This window comes from Styela clava, chromosome 11 (assembly GCF_964204865.1).
Source record: "Styela clava chromosome 11, kaStyClav1.hap1.2, whole genome shotgun sequence".
NCBI lineage: Eukaryota > Metazoa > Chordata > Ascidiacea > Stolidobranchia > Styelidae > Styela > Styela clava.
In genome coordinates, this window is record NC_135260.1 from 4,703,337 (window position 1) to 4,726,407 (window position 23,071).

The window sequence follows — 23,071 nt, forward strand, 5'->3', positions numbered from 1 at the left end:
AGTAGCCCTACTGTTTTCTGAGGAGCAGTGAAGCATGCCGGTTGTGTAAACATTCTTCCGTTGAATTATTCTTTGGTTGAAGCGGTTGTTTTGAGATAGCGTGAACGCGAACATTCTTTAGTAGGATTAATGAGCTGTTAGATTAGCGGAAAAAGGATTAGTGCAGCCACAAGCTTGTGTAAGTTCAAAGTACTTTGTTGAGGGTTAAGCATTGTTTATGGTTGAAACTTATTGTTGACTAGGTGAGAAACTTTAACAAAGGAGGGTCGCCCAACCGGAATGAGGGCTTAATTTCTTTACCCAATTATATTCAAAAAGAATTTGTGGTTCTTTTTCCTGCAGCTCGCTCACCTTATAATCTAATCTTAAATCGCAATACTGGCTTCTGTTATCAAGTAACCATGCCAAAGAAAACAAACGCGAATTATGCTAGGGATAGGTAAAGACAGACATAAAGCAGACTTGAATTGCAAATCAGGCACGAATTCAATGACTGGTCATGACTGCAAATACAGAATTTTTTTTCATAATTTTCTCTCCGTTATTCGAATCATCAAATTCGTTCAGTAGTATGAAAAATTGATAGGTTTTAAAAACTATTTGAAGAGCATATCGCATAAGATGGTAAGCAATATTTGAAAAAATTTGGTCATTTGAGCTCTACCTTGTTTAAAATATATATATATATATTGAAGTCAGGGGTCTGGTTTACGGTTTAGTTTCTCTCCAACTTTAAAAGACAAGCAATGAAGAAGTTGGCTTAAAAACGACAATGGCTCTTATTTTGGATACATAGTTTCTGAGAATGACTTGATATATGTTATATATGATTTCTGAATGGTGTGTTTCAATATTGTTTCAACATTATATATTTTACTAGACTGGTTTTTGAAGCAATATTTTATGGAACCAAGTTTGTACTGTTTGCAGTTTTTTGTTTACTTTTCGAAAGGCATGTGAAATATTGCTAAATATCTCTCATCACTTTTAATAATATTGATATACCTTTGCTAGAAGTGCACTGATAGACATACCCAGTATCGTCCTATAGTCATGCGCGGGATTTCATTATATGACAAACTCGATAGCATATGTAGTGGGTGGCTCACTCATACGGGCGTGACCCATATTCACCTCTGTTTGCATTAGCTTAACCTTTAGCGACTAAGTAGCGAAAAGGTGACACGGGGGATAAGACAGTAAAATGAATACTTTAAGTAGGTATATTCATCAGTTTGTTGTGATTAGTCGTCTTAGTAAATTGCTGATAAGTCGCATGTTCAGTAGTAATCAATCAAAAATTACAGGTATGACCATATAGTGGATTATAGGTTACACCGCCCGAAAATGTCGACTAACTATTGAATTGGTCAATAACTTAAAACGTAGGAAGTGAGTAGAAAACGTTTCCAATACGTTGATTGCTTGCTGTTATTCATAGTTATCTAGTTAACTTTCGTGTCACGATGTTGGGTTTTATGTGGTTCCCATACAGGGTGTCTATAAAGTCCCTTTACAATTTCAATTTTGTTATGAAGTCAGTTCTCTTGATATATCTTAAACCAGGGTTATTGTTTTTTATTCAGTGATTGTCTAAGTATTTTTACTTCATTTAATACATTTTTGAGGGCCAAAACAATATAAGGTATCGATAAATTTCCTTTCACCCTATGTTTTTCATTGGGTACTATTTCTCAGTGTTAGTTCTGGTGGGATTAAAAATTCACGATTGCACCGATAAAATATATAAGTACTTGATATAGAGTTCAAAAATCAAGGTAAAAACTTTGCTTGCTAGTAAGTTATTCTGTTTGTAAAATCGAAATGAATGCTTTACATAGTGGCTCAAGATTCGGTACTGCCGTAGTGTGTGTACCAGGGTAGGGTTAGGGCATACTTTCATTCCGATTTTCCGTATTTTAGTTCTGTTACAAGTTCGGGACAGTCAGTGTTAATCAACGTCAGTCTCTTTACACAACTTGATGTAAAGTAGGCGAACAAAGTTTAGTTATCTTAATATTGGTACACACTTCTGGAGCACCCGGGATTCTCGTATCACGCTTTTACCGATAACCACATAACATCCACCCAACACCGCCAATCAACCAATTAAAAATTCGACAATCATTCAAACCTCGCTCACTTCAATTGTAGGCTGTTGTTGATTTTTATCTTCAGTTGACTTCAGTACTTGAATCTTCCATTCGATCGTTTCCTTTGAAATGACAGTTAAATCATGTTAAAACGGAATAATTAGCAGACGTGCTGCAAACTTCTAGAGAATTTTAACATTGGGAATGGAACGTTCAATTTTAATTTAGAGTAAGAGTTATAGGCTTTTACATATTCTGAATGAACTCTAGTTGGCAAATGGGCATGTTTTCTGATTAATGGTCAAAAATACTTGACCTTAAAACTCAAAAATGTTAGTGCCAATTCGTTCAGTCTATAGCTGACCATCTCCTTATTATCAAATTCTTTTCTCAAAACAAAAGACGGTCTTGACCAAATTAGAGGCGCCTTCAATCATCTCTAACCGACCAAAAGCAATATAATTAAATTTCTGGCGCCATTGAACCTTAATTAGACATAAACTGACCACTTGCTAAATTGTTCTCCTCCTTTATTTGATTATTGAAAAATTTACTCAATTTAAAATTCAAAAAAAAAAACGTGGTATAGCAGCGCTAAAAACAAGGGGGCATTTAACAAACACCATAACTACGTCAAATGTGAGACCGTCTCGTTTTACGTTTAATTCCAATTTGTGACCTGTTAGCACAGAAATTCGTTGTTTGCGTGTGCTTTACAGTTTGAAGTTAATGTGGCAATTATCTATAGGCGGAAATTCAAGTGACCCGCACGTTTCTATTAATGTGCATATTCGGCCAAGTGATACACAAAGTTTGCAGACCACTGGTGTTGGAAAACAAAGGCCATTCCTTTACCACACTTTTACTGTGTGTTTTCTCCTATTTTTAGTATATAATTACCTATTTGAGTGCCCCTATCCCGTGACACTAATCAACTTTGAAAAATGACCACTGGTCAATTTAGACGATCTTTTAGGTGGTCAGTAATAAATCACACCTTGGTAGTTGCTGGAAAACACTTACTAGGTAGATAAATAGTAAAGTTCTAACCACTGTGATGTCACTATTCCCTAAATCCTCCAAATCTTCAAACAAATTTGAGTGAAAATTAGTAGAACCACCAATTAATCAAACAATTAATGGATTTTGAGCTCAGTCAAATTGCGCAAACTCATTTTCACTTAATTAAACGATCGTCGGAAATTCACAAAACAATACGTCGTAGTTTAAGTCGTTTGTCAATAAAATTAATTAGTTGTGAATAAGAATAATCTCCTCGTTGTCAAAAATCATAGTTGTTTTGATAATAAACAGTACTATTTTTCGCGTATGAATGTATTCTACATTATCTATTACTACAAACATATGTAATATCCGATACATTGTGTAGAACTTTCTTGGACTCCTGAAATTTATTGTTGGATTTGATCTCAGAATAAACAGTATAATCTGCAGTGCGATTAACATAGCAGTTATAGTAAAAATCTGGATTATTTCATAAAATTCGTTTCAGGAAAAAGCATTAATCTATTAAAAGTTTATTCTTGCAGGCATGGGTGACAGTATTTTTATATTTATGAGCATTTATCTTTGATTTATTGTCCAATTACTAACTTCTTAAGACATTAAATTTTGTCTTTTCAATCCCCTTTTTTGGCCGAGTCGGAACATATTTGTCGATAATTTCTCCAAGAGTATTCGATTTCATATAATTGGTAGAAAAGTCATGAAATGCATGAATCATCATGTTTGTTTTATTAATTTTCGCATTTAATTTTCTTTGTTTTGCAATCAATCTTTTGGGATGGTGAAAGCATAATTACTGACACAATTCATTTAAATTTTTGACTTGTCGAATGGTATGATTCGGGTCATGCATGTAAATAGTGCAAGTTTGTAGACAATGTCATTATAAACAACTCGTCATGGGTGTAGTGTTACTTGAATTTTATCCGTCTTGTCGGCTTAGATCCGAAAGTACTCGAAAATATGAAACCAATAAACGTATTTGTAACTGTGTGTGCTCAGTATCAGTGACTTTTCAAGCATATATATTTCAAGCAACCCCTATATAAATTTCTTAGTTAGAAAAAATTGACATCATGTTTTATTATCGTTTACCTTGTTTTAAAGTAAATTTGCTTCTCAATTTGCAAGTACTCGTTGTCAACCATTCAACTTTTAAAATAAAATATGAGTCTGTGAATGTCTGATTTACAGTACTTTAATCAATAAAATTATATTGTCAGGGAAGAACATGCTCAAAGGAACACTTCCTTCAAAGTTGCAATCACCTGAACGCATTAGAATGTACCCTAATTTTTACAAGATGTCACGTTAAAATGCCAAAGTTAGGTGAACTCATTTTATAAGTCATTATCATCTTAATCTTGATTTTGAGTAAATATGTCTTCAGCTTTGATCAAAATATTTACATATCTTGCCTGTTTTTTGATTGGCTGATTTACAGTCAATACTACAAAGACTTGAATCAATGAATGCCTGAAAATATTGTGATTGAGACAACCTCCAGGTTCAAAAGTCGTGCTCACCTGAATGTACGAACGACTCGGTCGCTTTTAGTGGTGAACACTGTTGATTTGCTTCACTCGATGGTGGTCTTTCAAGCCTGTAATACATAACAAACTGATTTATTACGGTAATTCATAAAGATCTTATCTCATTTATGAAATTGACATCAAGTAGAAAACAGAAGGAAGTGCAGAACATTTTTCAATGTCAGACAGAGTCTGGTATAGGGAAAAAGTCATTTTTTATCATATTAGACTGAGTTATTTATGGTTCATTTAAAATTTCATCAGTTTGACATCAAATCAATCACTCAGACAAAAGCGGAAAACTCGCTTATTAGGGCAACTGATTGCTCAAAATGTTCTGAAATGGATATTGAGACATTATTCGACAAAATGTGAAAATCTTCCATTTGAATTTTTATTTTTTATGGTTTGCAATATTTATTGGAACCTATGAAGTTCCGGATTTCCTAAAAACGCAATATAAGTGGCCGCCTACAAACGAGTCCTTTTTTATACAGAAAACCGAAATAGCTTCTTGTAATCATGGTAAACTTCATCAATCTTCTGCAGTGACTTGGAATGAATTGCAGAAAGAATTTATTCCAGATTTGATGGAAATTGTCAAGCAGAATATTGGATTATGTATTCAATTACACGAGTGGCCGCCTACAAACGAGTCCTTTTTTGTACAGAAAGCCGAAATAGCTTCATGTAATCATGGTAAACTTCATCAATCTTCTGCAGTGACTTGGAATGAATTGCAGAAAGAATTTATTCCATATTTGATGGAAATTGTCAAGCAGAATAATGGATTATGTATTCAATTACACGAAAATTTTTTGTTGTTTTTCAATCAGGGTGGCTGAAACGAGATGTTTTCAGAAAGGATATGAGTTAGGTCATTGACCTGTTTCTCTACTTTTCAACTTTTGGGTAAGTTAAGTGCACTGGAATTTTCGGCGCTCCAGAAGTGAGTGTACCAATATGGAGGTAACTAATTTTGTTCGCCTACTTTACATCAAGCTGTGTAAAGGGACTGATTACTATGGGCAGGGGGTGTATTCACTTGGCTAACACAGAAAGTCCTCGAACTCATAATAGAACTAGAATCGGAATAATATTTCGGCCTAACACTGTCCTGGTACACATACTACAGGAATACCAAATTTTCTTGCATTTCCGAATTTTCCGTGAACAAATATGTGCTTTATGAACTGAATCGAATTGCATTGACGCCTGTAAAGTTAAACTTTTTTTAGGTGGAATTTCAGAATTATAATTTCATTGAGTTGGACTTATATATAAATGGTAATCCAAAACTTTTTCAAAAAATTGTGTAAAATATTACTTTAGGGTAAAAAGTGAATCTACGTGTTAAATTTTGCCAAATACACATGCCATGAGGTTTTGTCGGTGATGAATTCCTAACTTTCTCCAAAAAACACCATTTTAGTGGGTCAGTATTTGCAAATGTTTTCAGAAATTCCGCAATATATACTAGACACGTAGAGCGTGCATGTAAATTGCTTTAACTCTTTAAGCTGATTAGCATACCCCAGGGGTTAAAGAGTTCACATGCCCAGATATGCATAGTACATGTAAATTCTCTTTTTATTTTGTTAATCATTAGCAGTTACTATCGCCCACTTGAAAAGTCCTTCTCTGTGTTACGGATCAACACAAGTGCCTCGTTAAATTTTGTACACCTTACCCATCTATAGCAGATCATAAGCTTCATCTATAACAGTAAAAGTTTGGCTGGCCCATATAAAATCAGAAACCGGCTTTTAATTTAGAATTAGAAAAGGATGTAAGACCGGCTAGTTAGCGCTTGGCTGGTAATCCACGTTTTTCTTAAACGTATATGTACATAGAAATATGTTACATCAGAAATACTGAGAAATGTTTTTTTATCATTTTTGGCCATAGCGGTTTGTAATTCAAATCGATCATGTATTTTGCGTATGTTTGGTCAAAGATTTTATTTTTGTTAGCTAACTAAATTTACTGATTTTTCAGACAAAGTTTATAATCTTGCTTCATTGCATCTGAATATAATAATTCTGTTTGCCGTGTTCTTTACACGTCTTTACACTCTTTGATAGGGCATTGGATTATAATATATTTTCAGTTTAAAATTGTTCACAAAATTCTAATACGTTTAAGATATCATATGCACGTTGTTGGGAGCTGAAATCTTTAATATGCAATATCATCATAGCTTAACTGAACAGGCATCATAGCTACCTACCAAACCATCGTGCTTTTCTATACACAAAAGGTGAAGAGGTCGTACCTACTTAGGAAACAGACCCATGTCTCTAGGTACAATTCCCTGTTTGTGTAAACGAAACTATACGAGCCGAATCGGAGATAGTATCTCGCTTATAGCGCTTTCCATAACTTTTTTTTTCAATTTCGAGTGCCTTCGTTCGGCCGTTAACATTGTAGAGCCAAAACACGCTTTGTTTGCTTACGGTAGGTATGCTATGTATCTCAATACAAAAGTAAAGAGATGACAGACTTCGATTAGACGGAAATAGCTATAAGTAAAACACCACAGAGCGACAAAGAGCAGCAATATTTGAATTCTCAAAAAAATCACTGACAACCGTTTTCGCCGAAGTTGAAAATTAAGATTTCACATTTTTTAGAAAAAATTTAGGGTGAGGCAAAAACCTTCAAAACCCAAGTTTTGAATTAAAATAAAATGTGACTGAGAATTTTTTGTCGCACCTACACGTCAGCATGTTATCATATAGTTATTATACAATTCTATTTATATATTTTAGAACCATAATTTGGATAAAAATACCTCATTATGAAATTATCCGTTAGTGGAACTCTTGTTGCTCAATCAGGGAAAAGCAGGGCAATTATGAATTGCGTTTTTAAAAAATTCAAAAATATTTGCCTTGATTCAAATTTTCAAAGTAATACGGAGCCATTCATCGATTCGAATGCTATGATATTTGCAAGAAATTTTCGGATCTCCCAATTTGCAGTTTTTGATCGCAGTTAATTTGAACACAAAAATGGAGCCTCTTTATTCTCACAAATTTACAAATAGAAAAATGTTGTGAAGATGCAAGAAGTTTAGGTACGTAAAAATCAAATCCTGGCTTATAAGTTTCGATGTATATACTCCCTTACTCTCACTTTGGTATCGACACTGGACACAAAATGGAGATATTCATCCTTACAAATTACAAAAAAGAAAATGTTTATTACCGATTCAAAAGCCGATCCATCGAATTTTAAGACCATTAATTTTCTCGCCTGAAAGGTCGGATAGGTGAGGTAATACAATTGATTACGATTATGCTTCCTTAATTGGCCAGATATTTGTTTTTAGTGGTTTTAGGTGAAAGAAAATCTTTTTAGACGTTTCCAAAATTGTGGTTTATATTTTGTGAACTAATTCACCATAATTAGGTTAGTAGGTTTTTTAGTTCTGTTGGTTTTATCATAATGATGGCTTTTAACCTTTCACGAGTGACGGTTAATCAAAACATACTTGGCACATAAATGAATAGAGATAGAATATAAATAGTTGGGTGAGGATTTTAAATTGGCCGGTTAAAGCCGGTCTTCTATTCATTCATCAATATTTGTATTATAAGTTCGTTTGGTTACCCCGTGCCTCTTTCCTGATGATGATGCATTGGAGATCGGAGGTTCTACTCACAACAAAGGTACGAAGGTGACAAATGACTTTTGCTATTGCATACAGAGTTGTGTAGATTGATGAAACATATTTGACGTCTGATTCTGCAAAAGAAAAGGAAATCTTATTCAACTTAAAATGGCGGATGTCGTGATTGGGAGACGACTCCAAATCACCCACAAGTATAGAAGTTACCGAAGATTTGGTCTGATCGGCTAACAAAAAAAATACAAATGAAAGTATTGTCCTTGTTTATTTAACTGATGCTTTTATTTTGCGTACACATTTAATTTTTTTTAAATTCGTATTTTCACGATGCTTGCAGATAAGTGAAAATGGTTAGTATCTGCATATACAACACACTTGTACCGTATTTTCTATAGTGTAGACTGCTTTTAGAGCTATTATTTTGTTGAATTATAAATACCAAAAACGTCTTGATCTGAACGAAGACAACGGTTGCAAAAGTTTTCAAACGACAACACACAAAACACTAGACACCGCTCGTGAGTGTTCTATATAGGGTGCGAAAAACATCTCCGATGCCTTTTCTAATCATCAGATTGTCTAAATTCCAAATTACGAATTATCATAAATACAACCAAAGACAATACACATAATTTAGCTAATCGAGCTGATTTTTATTGACAATATGCATAAACGATTGTCAACGAGAATTGAAACAATGTTCGATTCATACCAACGAAACATAAATTTGGAGTTCGCGTATAATTTATTGAGCCAAGTATAGGATGAACAGGGATACAAAAAGCTTCGGTCTTTATATTCCTAAATGCTATTATGAAATTTTTTTTTTTTACATTTTCAACTGATTTGTGAAATAACTAAATATAAAGAAATCCCTGAACAAACGTCAAGGAGTTTCAATGTACTTCTGTACAACGTTTGCACGTCATATCACCAAGGATGTAACGTCTTCGGTAGACATTTGAAATATTCAACATTTACCGAATTATGAAAATACAAATACAAGGACGATGGAATATCTCAGACTGTATAGAACCAGGTCTCACCTCTTTCAAACCCTACCTTAAGGCCCTGTTTATTGAAAGCCTTGGTATTAGGGACGTTGCGAAAATAACATTGTAAAAACGCGCCAGGGATTTTTTTACATTTTCAACCGATTTGAGAAATAACTAAATATAATGAGAAATCCCTGAACAGACGTCAAGGAGTTTCAATGTATTTCTGTACAACGTTTGCACGTCATATCACCAGGGATGTAACGTCTTCGGTAGACATTTGAAATATTCAACATTTGCCGAATTATGAAAATACAAATACAAGGACGATGGAATATCTCAGACTGTATAAAACCAGGTCTCACCTCTTTCAAACCCCACCTTAAGGCCCTGTTTATTGAAAGACTTGGTATTAGGGACGTTGCGAAAATAACATTGTAAAAACGCGCATCTCAAAAACGTTCTTAATTGTTTTGAATCCCGCCGTTAAGTTTTTAACGTTCCGTTGTGCAAAGTGATAATGATATCTTAAAAACCTACGTCTCGAAAACTTTCTTTATTCATGTTACGGAAAATATTATTGTCAGCAAAATCTATTTGTATTCAAATTAGAAGCAGCGAGCACAAATTGAGTTAAATACATTCCTACGAGAGTGGATTTCTCTACGGGTGGTATGCTTATCGTGAAGGTGGAGACTCTATTATTGGCAACTCTTTCTTGACATTTAGTGACTGGTTGCCCGATTCTATTAAGATGATAACGTAATATAATTCAACATTTTTGAAAAAACCTGATTTCGTGCTATTTCGCAAGTTATTTCATAAACTAAAATTTTCACACCAAAATTAGGTCTGCGGTCTCGACTTATGTTCCGAACAAATGCACCCAATGCGTGCTTTAACACTTCCGGATTAAATTAAAATCCCGTTACGAGAACGTCCATTATGGACAATTGAATAAGCAAACATTCAAGGACGTACCAAGGTCACGATGCGTCGCCACTAAGCGAATACGCAGCACGTCTTTGACCCCGGGGTGGGACACAAACAAAGTAGGGTGGTGAAAAGTAGTTGAAAGAGATTTTAACAATAGTAGGCAGTGGACGTCAACATGTGAACGGATCATTGGCTTAGAATGAGCGCGAACGTGATTTCAGTGACGGCTCCACAAGATGTGAAGATGTATTATTATTCAGAAAAACCACGCACGCAATTGTGATGTGAATTGGCTCGCCACATCACGAAATTTACAATTTTTGAACTTAACACCAAATACTAATGACTGTAATAAAAAAATCAACAAATAGACATCAACACTTCATAGACACAAACCACATCTACTCAGCAGTTTGCCTGTAGAGGTAGATGTGCCATATTTATTTTAAAGAACTTATTTTTTATTTGTTCACGAACATTTTGCTACCAAGCAGAATTTTAAAAATTTGTGTTCAGTACGGATTTGTGCACTTTAATACTTTCAGGGAGTTTCATTTATATGGCGACATTAAATCATCATATTCTGATGAGAATCTTAGTCTTTAGTGAAGGTTTACAAGATTGCCACATTTCTAGATATAAAATAAAAAATATTGGGCGTGACAAGTTAAAATACAAGCAGGTCATTGTTTATTCCAACACCAGTGAATTACCATACAATTTCGATGCAATATAACACAACAGTACTTGTTAATAATAATACAAAAATTTTTAATAGACTCTTTGCAATATTGGTACATTTCTAAATATAAAATAAATAAATTTATCAATTCTGGGAGTGCCACGTCAAAATACCATTAGGTATTTCACAGTTGAGCATTATCTATAAAGTGGAACTTGCTACTTTATATTTTTCTAGAAATATGTCCTATTTTTCAAACATTCCAATACTTCCATGAGAAAATACACAATTCAACAATTCATACCCTTTTCAACTTTTGAATCTATGTTCAAATACTTTTATTCCACAAAAAGTCATCAATTTCTCGAACCGTGGACAAAATATTTTGGAAAAACAAATGAGCCGGTAAGTGTTGCCTCCTCACAATTTGTCATTTTTGTGCTTTTGACAAAACAATTTGTTTATTGAACTTTTTAATTTAATATTTGCCACAAAGAATTGGTTAAAAATGTAAGTCATTGCTACAATGTGAATCTAAGGAGGTCCAATGCAAGAAACCTATTTAAAGCATAGTGTTTGCGAATGTACATTTGAATCGTTGTGATAAATTACTGGGCGCTCCAGAAGTGTGTGTACCAATATGGAGGTAACTAATTTTGTTCGCTTACTTTACATCAAGTTGTGTAAAGGGACTGAAACCTATGGACATGGGGTATATTCACTTGGCTAACACAAACAGTCCCGAACTCGTGATAGAACTAAAATAAGGAACATCAGAATAAAATTAAGGGCTAACCCAAACCTGGTACACACACTAAGGGGGTACCAAATATTGTTGTTTCTGGTATTGTTTGAATTGATGGGGTATAACAAATTTTGTAAAGAACTACTAGTCATTGCAGGTTGTTTACATCCAACTACAGATTGGAGGTTGTCACAAGATTTTTCAAGCGAGATAGTTTTGAAAAAAAAAATGAATAATAACAAGAGAGCGATGCTGAAATATATGAGAACGAAGCCCAATACAGAGCGATATCAAATTTTTAAAGTACCAGTACAGCGGAACTGCCACACAATGCGCATTTTCTACTTTGATGACGTCATCATACAAACCTTCAGGGTGAAAAACGAATGCCAAATAGCCCACAGGAATTTTTTTAAATGAATAAACGTAATACCCTTCTATTGACAACAGCAATCTTCGACCACTGAAAATTTTAAAGCAGTTGGTCCAGTAGTTGATGAGAAAGGCGAATTTTTCACAATAAAGATAATTTAACAAAACGATCTATAAGTTTATTTCGTTTACAATAACATACTCCTTTTTCTACAAAATAGCATGTATATTTTTATATTTTCGTTAGACCATAGTCTAACTTCTGGAGCCAAAACGACATATAACGAAAAGATAAATTAAAATTCAATAATACAAGAGAGCTATGCTCAAATATATGGACACGTAAGGTCACATGATTTTGATGACGTCATAGCAAAAAAAAGTAATAACCTTCTGGAGAAAATATTTATCTTTAACCACTGAAAATTTCAAAGCAATTGGTCCAGTATTCGAAGAGAAAAGCGATTTCTTCAAAACATGTTGACGGAGACAAATAATAACAATAACAACAAAATTTTGAAACTACCGTTATGTCCACTACGTGTCCAATAAGAGAAGAAGTTAATGTCTACTTCAATGTGAGGGTCTGCATTTATTGGCTAGGGGCACTTGAATGCTGAAATTTGGCAAAATATCAATAATTCCGTGTAAAGAGTAGACATTTGGCAATGATAATGTTTTCCTAGCGCCCAGTCATCAGTTTATATTGGGAGAAAAGATAGTTTTTAGTTCTAATGATTAAAACATGAAATATACAATTCTACTTACCAAGTACTTCAGTGACTCGTCGAAATCGAACTCAGGTGTCAATTTGTATCTATCATTCTCCATGAGACAGCTCTGACATGAAGTAGGCAACTGAAAAACATTGAAAAACTTGCATTATTGATTGATATATGATCTGTTAAAATTTGAGTTCAATTTAGTTTTTCAAACGCTATCAAAAGCACATGACTTTCATATATTCACATTTTACTATTGACATCACGATTCCTCAATAAATGAAAAAATAATTGAAGAAACGCATGCTAACATCCGCTGATGAAACAAGATAGGCACATGTTTGTCTTCATGGCGGAAATGCCGGCATATAATTGTTTCAAAAAAATTGGCATATATTGTGTGTGTTCAAACTAAGTATCCTCGTTTTTGGAAACAGGATAATATTTTAAATTAAATCATCCTTAAATTTGATCCATAAACTTTTACATAAATGAAGTTATGAATTTTTATTTACAAAATATATTAATTTGATGAATTTAATATTAATATTATTTGAAATCGCTCTAATCACACAGAATCTCATGAAGATTTCTGGAGAAAATTAATACTCTTTAACGGTGTGCTATCGCCTCCAGTGTTTTTATCCTGGAATTGGAAGTTTTGGGGAACCAGAATCTTTCCTCAGAAATCAACTTATATTTGATAGATTTTGAAATTTAAACAATTCCATGAATGAATGAATTAAATAATTTTAATTTTAAAATTGCTCTTTGGTGATTAGGAGTGGTCATCATCTGGGTATAACTTAGTTGGAAACTTTATGTTATTTAGTTTTATTATCAGCTAAATATATCGAATATATGTCCCAATTTAATAACGCTAACGGTAAAATTGAAAAAAGTGGCAGACGGAGGGTTTGTGTCTATGAATATATCTTATGTCTAGATAAAAGGGAAAAGAACCCGGAACTATCATCTATCATTGCATGGTATGACTGTATTTGCAATGGCAAAAAAAGGACAAGAATGTACGAGTATATTTCAAAAAATTTCGACTTGTTCTATAGGTTTTCTGAAAGTGTTGATTACAATATTTCATTTTCATTTCTTGTTTCAACTGCTATCTCAGTGGTTCTTGAACGTTGCGCCCCATCGGGGGACGTGGACATTTTGGTAGGGGGGTATTCCTTAGATTTGATTTTGCCGCCTTGTTTTGGATATTTACATTTCTTTATTGTTTGAACATTGCGATTCCATTCACGTCTTTTCAACGTGTTGTTTGAAGAAAACATACTTTCGCCTTACAATCAGTTATTTAGATTATTGTTAGCTAGGTATTTTTAAGGTGGGGCGCGCAACCTGACAAATTCTAAAAAAAGGGGGCGCGGTCTAAAAAGTTGTTTGTGACAGTAGTGGCTTGCAACACTTTTATTCGTTCTCTTTGCAATTTCAGTAGACAGCCTGGGGCCATGTTTCGATAAAAGTTTGTTTAAAAAATAGAAAACAATAAACACAAATATTCGATAAACTTTTGGCAACCGTTTCAAAGCTTGTAAGGTCACTGGTGCTCTAAAAATATGACAAGTTTCTAATAAGAGTCAACGCTTTTGACCGCACGCCCTTAATCATTAAGGAGTTGCATGTACAAATGTCTCATGAGAATTGAGAATATGTTACTGAGGTTGTGATTCTACGTCATGTAACGTCACAGCGGTGACAGGAGACTTCATGTATTGCATCACAATGTAATTTTAAGTTCGTTAATGGATTGTCGTCAGGGTTAATTGATTGGCTATTCTGAGAAATTTCTCAATTATTCAATAATCTTTCATTTTTAATTAACAAAAGAATTAAAAAATTTTACTCAAAAGAAAGAAAATTATTAATTAAAGTTGAAAACTAATTCGTAAACAATGCAAGTTCCTATAAATTAGGTTATAAAACCACTTTAATTAAGTTAATTTATGTATTCAGCCATTTCTAAATTACAAACAACATTACATATCTTATTTTTAATTTTTTTTATAAATTTTGTCGTCTTATAAGTGAGATAATCGAAGCAAGATCCCACAGAATGCAAACGAAATAATACGAAAGCAAAACATTCAATAAAAAGGAAATATCTATTTATTTTTCACATATTTCTTTATTTACCCAAACAATTCCTATTTTACACATTTTTGTTTTTTTATATATTCAAAACTTTATATTATTATTTGTCTGTGCAGCTATAACAAAAAAAAATTTTTAGATAAAAAATTTTGTGTGGATTGAGTGAAAATAAAATACCTTCACAACTGAGTCAACCAAGAGCATTTATTTAAATTCATTTGATTTAGCCCACAAGATCAAGACCCAACACTTTGAATTTGAATTTAAATCCATTTAATCAACGAGACCAGATTGATACCATCTTGGCAAATACCTTTGGTGAAGCTATTTTGAGAATCGACATTCAAGACGCGATTGACATTCGAATGATGGAAAAAGTATTGCCTTTTTCTTTTTCAAAAAGAGTAAATAGGCGTTTAAATATGGAGCAGAAATCTAACCTCCTGGCCATGTTTGAGACGTTGGAACATCTTTATTATATGGGTTTTAAAACAAGTCCGTTCAGAAGAGAGTAAGTTACATCTCAAGCATGACTGTATATGTTTTAGGAATTGGCTTGCTAACCAGTTGCGACTTCTCAAAATTGTTTCACGGTGACTCTAGAAGATTCTCCCCGGGGATTCGGGGCCTGCGGCACGGATTTGGACCCGGATTAAATAAGCTTTTAATTCAACCGCACCGAGACCGAATCTCTGGATCCTAGACATATGCTACGTGAAATCAATAAAGCCTCCTTTAATCTGGCCCCGTGTTTTGCATTAACTCTGATTAGTTATGAAGATATATGAGAAACGTTGTCTGATAGTGAGTCATTATGTCATCACTTTAGATCTAAGAGAAAAAAAATATTTGGATTTAAACAGCAGTATTTATTCGTATTTTTTTTTTATATATATTCGAATATTTTTCAACAACGTTTTATTATTTCATATGTACCTTGATATTTTATAATAAATGACAATTGTGTAACAATTATGCATTCATTGAGTATTTTAAAGTATTACGGCCATTTATATATTTTATAAATAAAAAGAGACTGCAGCTTTGAAATATTCTAAAATCCTATTTGAATTTTTCAAGCAAATCCAAATATAAATATCTGTAACAGCAGTTTTTAAATGCTAATACTTAATAGAATATTTCTTAATACATCATTGTTTTTAATTTTTTGAGGACATTTTTAAATTTATAGCAATTAATAGTAAATTTATTTGTAATATTTAAAATATTTTAAACACTGTGAAAATCTGATATGGAAGTTGATTGTTCTTTTTAAATTACATCAATCCATCCAAGGTACTTAGAATACTCTTTTCTACTAAAGAATATTTGTTAATGAACATTATTAAAAACTCTAATGTAAAGATTGTTTATCTTCAGAGGGTAAAACAAACAAATATTATCTGAAAATGGTTTATTTTAATACAATGTTTATATTTAGTGTCATTTAATAAAATATATAAATAATCAACTAACTGTTATGAAAAATTTGTTGCATTAATTTGTATGAATCATTTTGTAAACTACTTTTTTCTTAATAATATTTTTTTTATGAATATTCTAATATGGATCTTCTGTATCTTGAAATAACTTACATAATTTTTTTATTTTTTCTATTTTCCTTTGAAAGACCGGTGTGAGTTTTCCAATAAATATGTTCAAGCTCTTTTGTTTAATTAAATTGTCTGTTTCAGAACACCTTTTTAAAAACAGAATTTTAATTAACACTTGAAATAAAAATTTTGTTACAGTTTTACAATAAACAAAAAATTATTGCAGCTTTATCAATCTATCTTTTAAACAAGCTTATACAGTACAAATGTCAATTTAATCTTTAATACGATCTTGGATTTCTTGTTATATTTAATAAACGAAATCAAATACATATTTATTTTAACATATCTTTTCAACACTTCGCAAATTAAAGGTCTTTGGAACCTTTTATAACAGCCTTGTCGCAATTCACGCCCTTTAGTAATGTACGTTGCACCCAATGGTACTTGAATCTATTATTTGACCTATTCTATCGTCACCCCCTATGCAATTTTAAGACCCTTTGTGACACATTAGAAATTGTTGGCAAGTGATGATTTATTGGGCTTTCATTCTAACGATGTATTATTTTACAAAACAAATCTCAGAGTTTATTAAACAAATACATTTTCGTGCCAAGATATGAAAAGTAGGGAAAGGAAATTATGTAAGTCCTCAGAGATTTCTTTGTGACTTATTCAATGAGCGTATTCAAATGAAAAAAATTGCTGACACTTCATATCAATTGAAACAAATTTAATTCGCCAAAAGATTGTTCTGTTAAATCAAAAGAGTTGTTGTTTATAAATAAATTGTGTGTACCAGGTTAGGGTTAGGCCATCATTTTATCACGATTTTCCTTATTTTAGTTCTTCTCAAAATTAGTAACCTTCATACACACTGCTGGAGCGCCCAAAATGTTTTACCCGGATTTCAAGTACTCAAGATGGTACTTGTTGTTAGCTGTCACGCTTAGCAGAAGTGACTCTTAAACTAAGCTTCATTAGGTTTTAGTTAAGCTTTTTCCACAAATTTCAAAGTCATAACAATCTGCGTTAAACCTCAATTGCGTGTTGTGACACACTTACCCCAACGTGTAAAGAACTTAAGCCAAATCGTCGAATATGGAATTTGTAGAGGTAATTACTCGCGGATACCATTGTTTCGTGGCTGAACTAATGTCAATATCAATTTGTATCGGAATAAGCTTTACTTAGTCCGCTGGAGAACGCTGGCAACTGCCCAGAAGAATTGTCAAGTTTTGAAAAAACAAGTATTTGATTGTCATCATTTTACTCTTTACTTTACATCTCATAACATTGTTAAATATTTTCATATTATTGCCGCTTGTCTTTTAAACATTGCATCCATCAACACTATATACAACAGTCAGAATCAAATTTAATTTGTGTAAACAAGATTTAAAGGCAGTTGATACATTTTATTCAATTAGAAAAAATACTACGGTACTCCCGTAGTATGTGTACCAGGTCATGGTTAGGTCATAATTTTATTCCGATTTCTCTTATTTTAGTTCTAGTACAGGTTCGGGACTGTCTGTGTTAGCCAAGTGAATATACCCCCTGTTCATAGGTTTCAGTCCCTTCACCAAACTATCTCAAAGTAGGCGTAAAAGGCAAACAAAATTAATTATCTTCATATTGTTACACAGACTTCTGGAGCGCCAGAAATACTGTTACACAAAGAGGAGAAATACAATACATTAGATTTTTTGATTCAAACTAGATTTTCATTCGTTTTAAATGTAAACCAGCTTAATGCCAAAAGACTAAGATTTAAAAGTAATTTGATAAAGATCTTTACAAACTTTTTTAATATATCGAGTCGCATTTAATATCTGCGTTTTTACAGCACAAAAGATAGAGTAATATAACGACTAACATATTTGATATCCGCTAGATGTCTATCTTGAGCATTCCAGACATTTGCGTTTAAGCCTTGAATTATAATGTTTTCAAAAACAAAGCTACATAACAACAAGGCCTAAATTAAACTACTCAATAAATATCAAAATGTTCAAATGATATAAGTTCATAAAAAAGGATTATATATGATTTTACATCAAAACATTACAAAACTAAATAATACTAACGCCTTAGCGTGAGAGTCTCTGGTGTTGAAAATAATTCCATTTTATTGTCACATTATATCCCTTTTGACTTCTAACACGGCATCTTTATATTAGAAAGACAGCTATAGGGCTTAAGTAAATATCGTATTGAAGTCTTAATGCGGTTTTTGAAACATTTGATGCGAAACTGCTGAGTGATCTTAACTTCCAGAAAGGCTTCTTATTTGTGGGAGGTATCGGTGACATCGGTGCGTGATTTTTTGCTGAAATTTTGCTCAAAAAGTCACGTTTTGCTGTTTTCTTTATATCTTGCGTTTTTCCTACGCGCAAATTGACATTTTTCAAATTTGGATGTTTAAAATAGAATGGAATAATAATAATAAGCCGTGGCTTGGAGCTTTCAATAATCTCGAATCTTTTCTTATATCGTTCATTTTAAATATTCTAATATTCTATTTGGGAAATCCCCATTTTGATTATTTAGTAATTTATAGTTGTTAAAAAACATTTATTACTGTGAATTCAAGTTTTATATAAACATTTTCTACTGATACTCTCTACTTTTTTTACATAGTAGGCAGACTATATTTGAAACTCATAACGTTTATTTTCACTGTCTTGAGGTTAATCAACTTATAAAGGCAACAGAATGTAGGAAGAACTTGATATGTTGCAAGAGCAACCAGATAGCTCATATTTCCACAATGTAATAAATAGAGTGTATATTGAGTCAAGAAATACCAGCCAAAAAAAGGACTCTGTTCCATAACAAAGCTTATGCATAAATAAACATCGATCATTTATGTTTTACACAACATTCCTTAAGACAAATTTTCGGCGCAAATTTAACGAATGAGACTTGTTTAAAAAAGCAAGAGAGCAACTAGTATTCCATCTTTTACAATTGATTATCTGCACAAAATGTATTGTGGGAACTAATAAAACACAGTGAACACAAAAAACACAAATTTAAACAGGGTTTACATTGGCACAGCCAGAAAAACAAATATAAAATTAGTCATGTTTATAGGATTCATTGCAAATGAAGTCAATAAATTTTTTTAAAGTGCATCTAATGTTCAAAATTCCATCTACTTCTATAAATGTTAGAATTGACTTCTATGGACTCATCATAGCATAATTTACCCTCAACTATCTCTTATATGTCGTAACTTAATCCACAATGATAACAAACACAATAACCATACGTTTTGGATTAAAATCGACAAAGTCCAGAACCTAAGTTCAAATGTGAAATTCGTTTTAAAATAGTTTACATTGGATAGCATAGGCTTTTAAAAAACTGTAAAATTCACTCTTATTTTTCATAATTAAGAAATATGATATTTTCAATATAGTTTAAAAGATGATAAACAAACGTTGCCACTTTTTTCTTAATTACATCAAATCATTTGGAAGTTTCTTTTTGTCAGAAAACTATATTGTTTTAAATGAAGTTAGTAGTTTCTGTTTAGGTTCGGTGTCGGTGTTTGTGTCCGTATTGTATAAGCAAGAATTCATTAAAATTGAATATTCAAAAGAAATTTATAAGAAAATCCATTAATTTATATATTAAAACAAAAAATTGATATGCCAAATTTAGGCGGAGTAAACTACAGGCCGAATTTTTGAAAAATAAAAGAACTAAAAACAAACTATGATACAGGTGACATTCAAATTTAAACTTATTATAATTTCAGTAACAATTTTTTTTTTTAAATATTTCCAAATTAATTAAGTAAATTATTAACTCTACTTATAATGGAATGAATCTTGTTTTTAATAATATAAAATTTATTATCTTAATAAAACGAGAACCATACAAAAATTTGTTTTTATTCTATATATAAACTAACGAGAAAATTCTCGAGTAATGAAAGCCCAAATATCCCATAGGCGTGACTTAATATGACGTAATATTATTAAACTAAATATGATTAAGTTTATCAGCAGAAGTATATCAGGTGGTCAGTATTAAATGTGTCAAGAAGTCTAAATAAATTGTTTATTTCAGTAGGAAATCAGTAATTTTGTTATAGGTGTGGCTACGGTGCCAAACTCGACAAAGTTATAGTATATTATATTAGTATAGTATATAGTATATATAGTATAGTATATTTAAAAAAATGTCTTTGGCTTCGGTTTTAATAAAGAAAAAATATTGGACAAATTTACGGATAAAAGTGAGTTGTGGTCCCAACTACCATGAAATTGTCTCCAAGAATAGGGCTCTGCAATGTTATACATACAAAGTGCTTCAATTTATAGGCATTCGGAAGACGCACTAGAATTCTTTAACTCAAATTAAGGACGTGTTCCTTTTTAAGAATACAGATGTTTCCAATATAAATGAATAAGAAGAAAATGTGCCGTGTGCTGCGTGGTTTTTGTTTTTCAACATTGTTTATGTGCCGTCTTATTCGGTGTTACTTCAAGTAGAAAATGTGTTCACACATGCACTATTTAACAACGATTAACACGTAAACATTATCCAGTTTGCAATAACTCTGTAGACGCCTTATAAACATAATTCGTGAATATTTTAAACTATTCCAATATCAATATATCTTACTTTGTAATGTTCTGTGTGGTTAACTTTAACAACGACATAGATTTTAATACTGATTGGTAGCACAAATACTATTCACCACTAAATTCAAAAATTTTTGTAACTAGTTTTGGATAATTACATACTCAAAATGCGTAATTTTAAATTTTATATCATCAACTTTCCTCTAACGAGAGCGCTTTGAAATCTTCAACTGCGTTATATATAACTGGTGATTAGCTAAAATGTTATGACCGATAGTCAAATAATTTTGTTAATATGAGCTTGTAATTTATAGAATTTCAATAAAATATCTTGTGTGTCATTGGTATTATGGTTACTTCAGAATGGTATTTACCCTCCTCGCCCTCTCGCGGATTATTGGACTATAGTTTGTTTATGTCACTAATACAAGCCAATCATGTTTGAAATTGTATTTTAAATAGATCAGTGTTAGCAGATATATTGTTCCTATGATTAGTAGGGTTTCAAAACAGAGCATACAGCCGAAATACAAAATATATCTTTAGTTTAATGTAGTATATTTGATCACTTATAAGAAAAACGAGACGGCGAAGCACAAACACGCACAGACTTATAACTGGCATTTATCACAGCCGACAAGAGGAGCATCATATAAGCGTTAAGTTGTAAAGTCAACGACTTGTTTTTGAGCCAAAATTGTTTGTTACAATAATGACTATACAAAACAACACAGATATAAGTTATTTTCTCATTACGATGAATCATGATATCACACTTCAATGGTATCTTGTCAGCAAATTGAAGAACCTCTATAATTGTTTTTCTGAAATTTGTTACATTTACAAATTTTAATTTAGACACATCAAATTTATCTCATCAAAAAACATTATCACTCAAAATTTGTTCCATTTCTCAAATCAATTGTATCTAAAAAGTATACCTAAGTTTATTCTGATAAAGGCTTGCTTTATACGGTTAATTCTTGGATTGCTAAAGAGTTTTCCTATTTTAGTTGCGAAATGGACTGTGCAGTCAGCAAAACGTAAACAAACCCAAATAAAATGTGGACCCAAAACAAAAATATTTCTAAATCAGAAAAAGCAGATAACATTACCAAAAGGAAAAGTGACTTCTTAACATAAGTTTTTGGAGCTCGAAAACACCAAGAAACCACTGAAGAATATTCCAATGTTATATTATTTTAATGTAACTTATCTGAACAATCAAAAAAATTAAAAAATAAAATCATTTTGTGTTATGGCGAATTTGCTGATGTAATATGATGACTCCAAGTTTATGTCATTGGAGTATACTGGATCATCTAACAGACAACTTCTGCTTAGTGAATACAAAGTTTGGTAGCAAACATCTTCTTGGTATAGAATCGCATAATTGAATAATTTTGGAAATTTTTTTCCAGTTGTTATTTCTGTAGAATGTTGTCTTAAATTAACAATTCTTATAATTTTTTTATTTTTTTGCTATAATTCAGCTTAAAATGTTTTCTAAAAATTCATTAAATACTCAGTTTGAATTTTTTCAAGCGTAGTAGCTGGTGCAACTCGCGAGGCCAACACAAATAGGTGAATGATTCTAATGAACGACTCGCCTTAATAGTGTTTCTACGCATAATAAACAATCACATCGTGTTACTCATGTAATCTTCTTGTTCATGGGCCCACATATCATTGAAACACATGAAATCATATTGGAAATATGTAGATAATATTACTCAGTACATTGTCTGCAAATTGAAAGTATTAGAACGAGGTCGAACGGTCAAGTGGGCACATGAGAATTCATTTATTGATGGATGTTTTGTTCACACGGTATATGATCGCGCCGATAGCTGGCAGAAAAATGTAGCGTTTGGGAATTCACTAACTTGGGTGGTACAATCGGTAAAAGCATATTTTCTTTTTATAATGCTTAAAATTTACTGTGGTTTGCATGTAATTTGATGATTATCAAGACTAAAATTGGAACAAATTGACATTTCTGGTTAGTTGTATAACCAGTTTGTTGCACTTGCATAATTTGACATACTTCCAAGTATATCTTATC

General features: G+C 32.2%; 1 long non-coding RNA gene across 6 annotated transcripts in view; it reads right to left on the bottom strand.

Annotated features, from left to right (window-relative positions):
• Positions 1–23,071, bottom strand: part of LOC120348177 (uncharacterized) — a 55,874-nt gene that overhangs the window by 23,373 nt on the left and 9,430 nt on the right. For 3 of the 6 annotated variants that reach the window (XR_013479155.1, XR_013479151.1, XR_013479152.1), the window contains exons 2-5: positions 12,784–12,873; positions 8,267–8,401; positions 4,646–4,722; positions 2,144–2,215 (exon numbers count right to left, since the gene is read on the bottom strand). This is a non-coding gene — a long non-coding RNA (uncharacterized LOC120348177). Of the gene's footprint in view, positions 1–2,134; positions 2,216–4,645; positions 4,723–8,266; positions 8,402–12,783; positions 12,874–23,071 lie in introns of all 6 variants that reach the window. The other 3 variants (XR_013479156.1, XR_013479154.1, XR_013479153.1) reach the window with 2 other exon arrangements.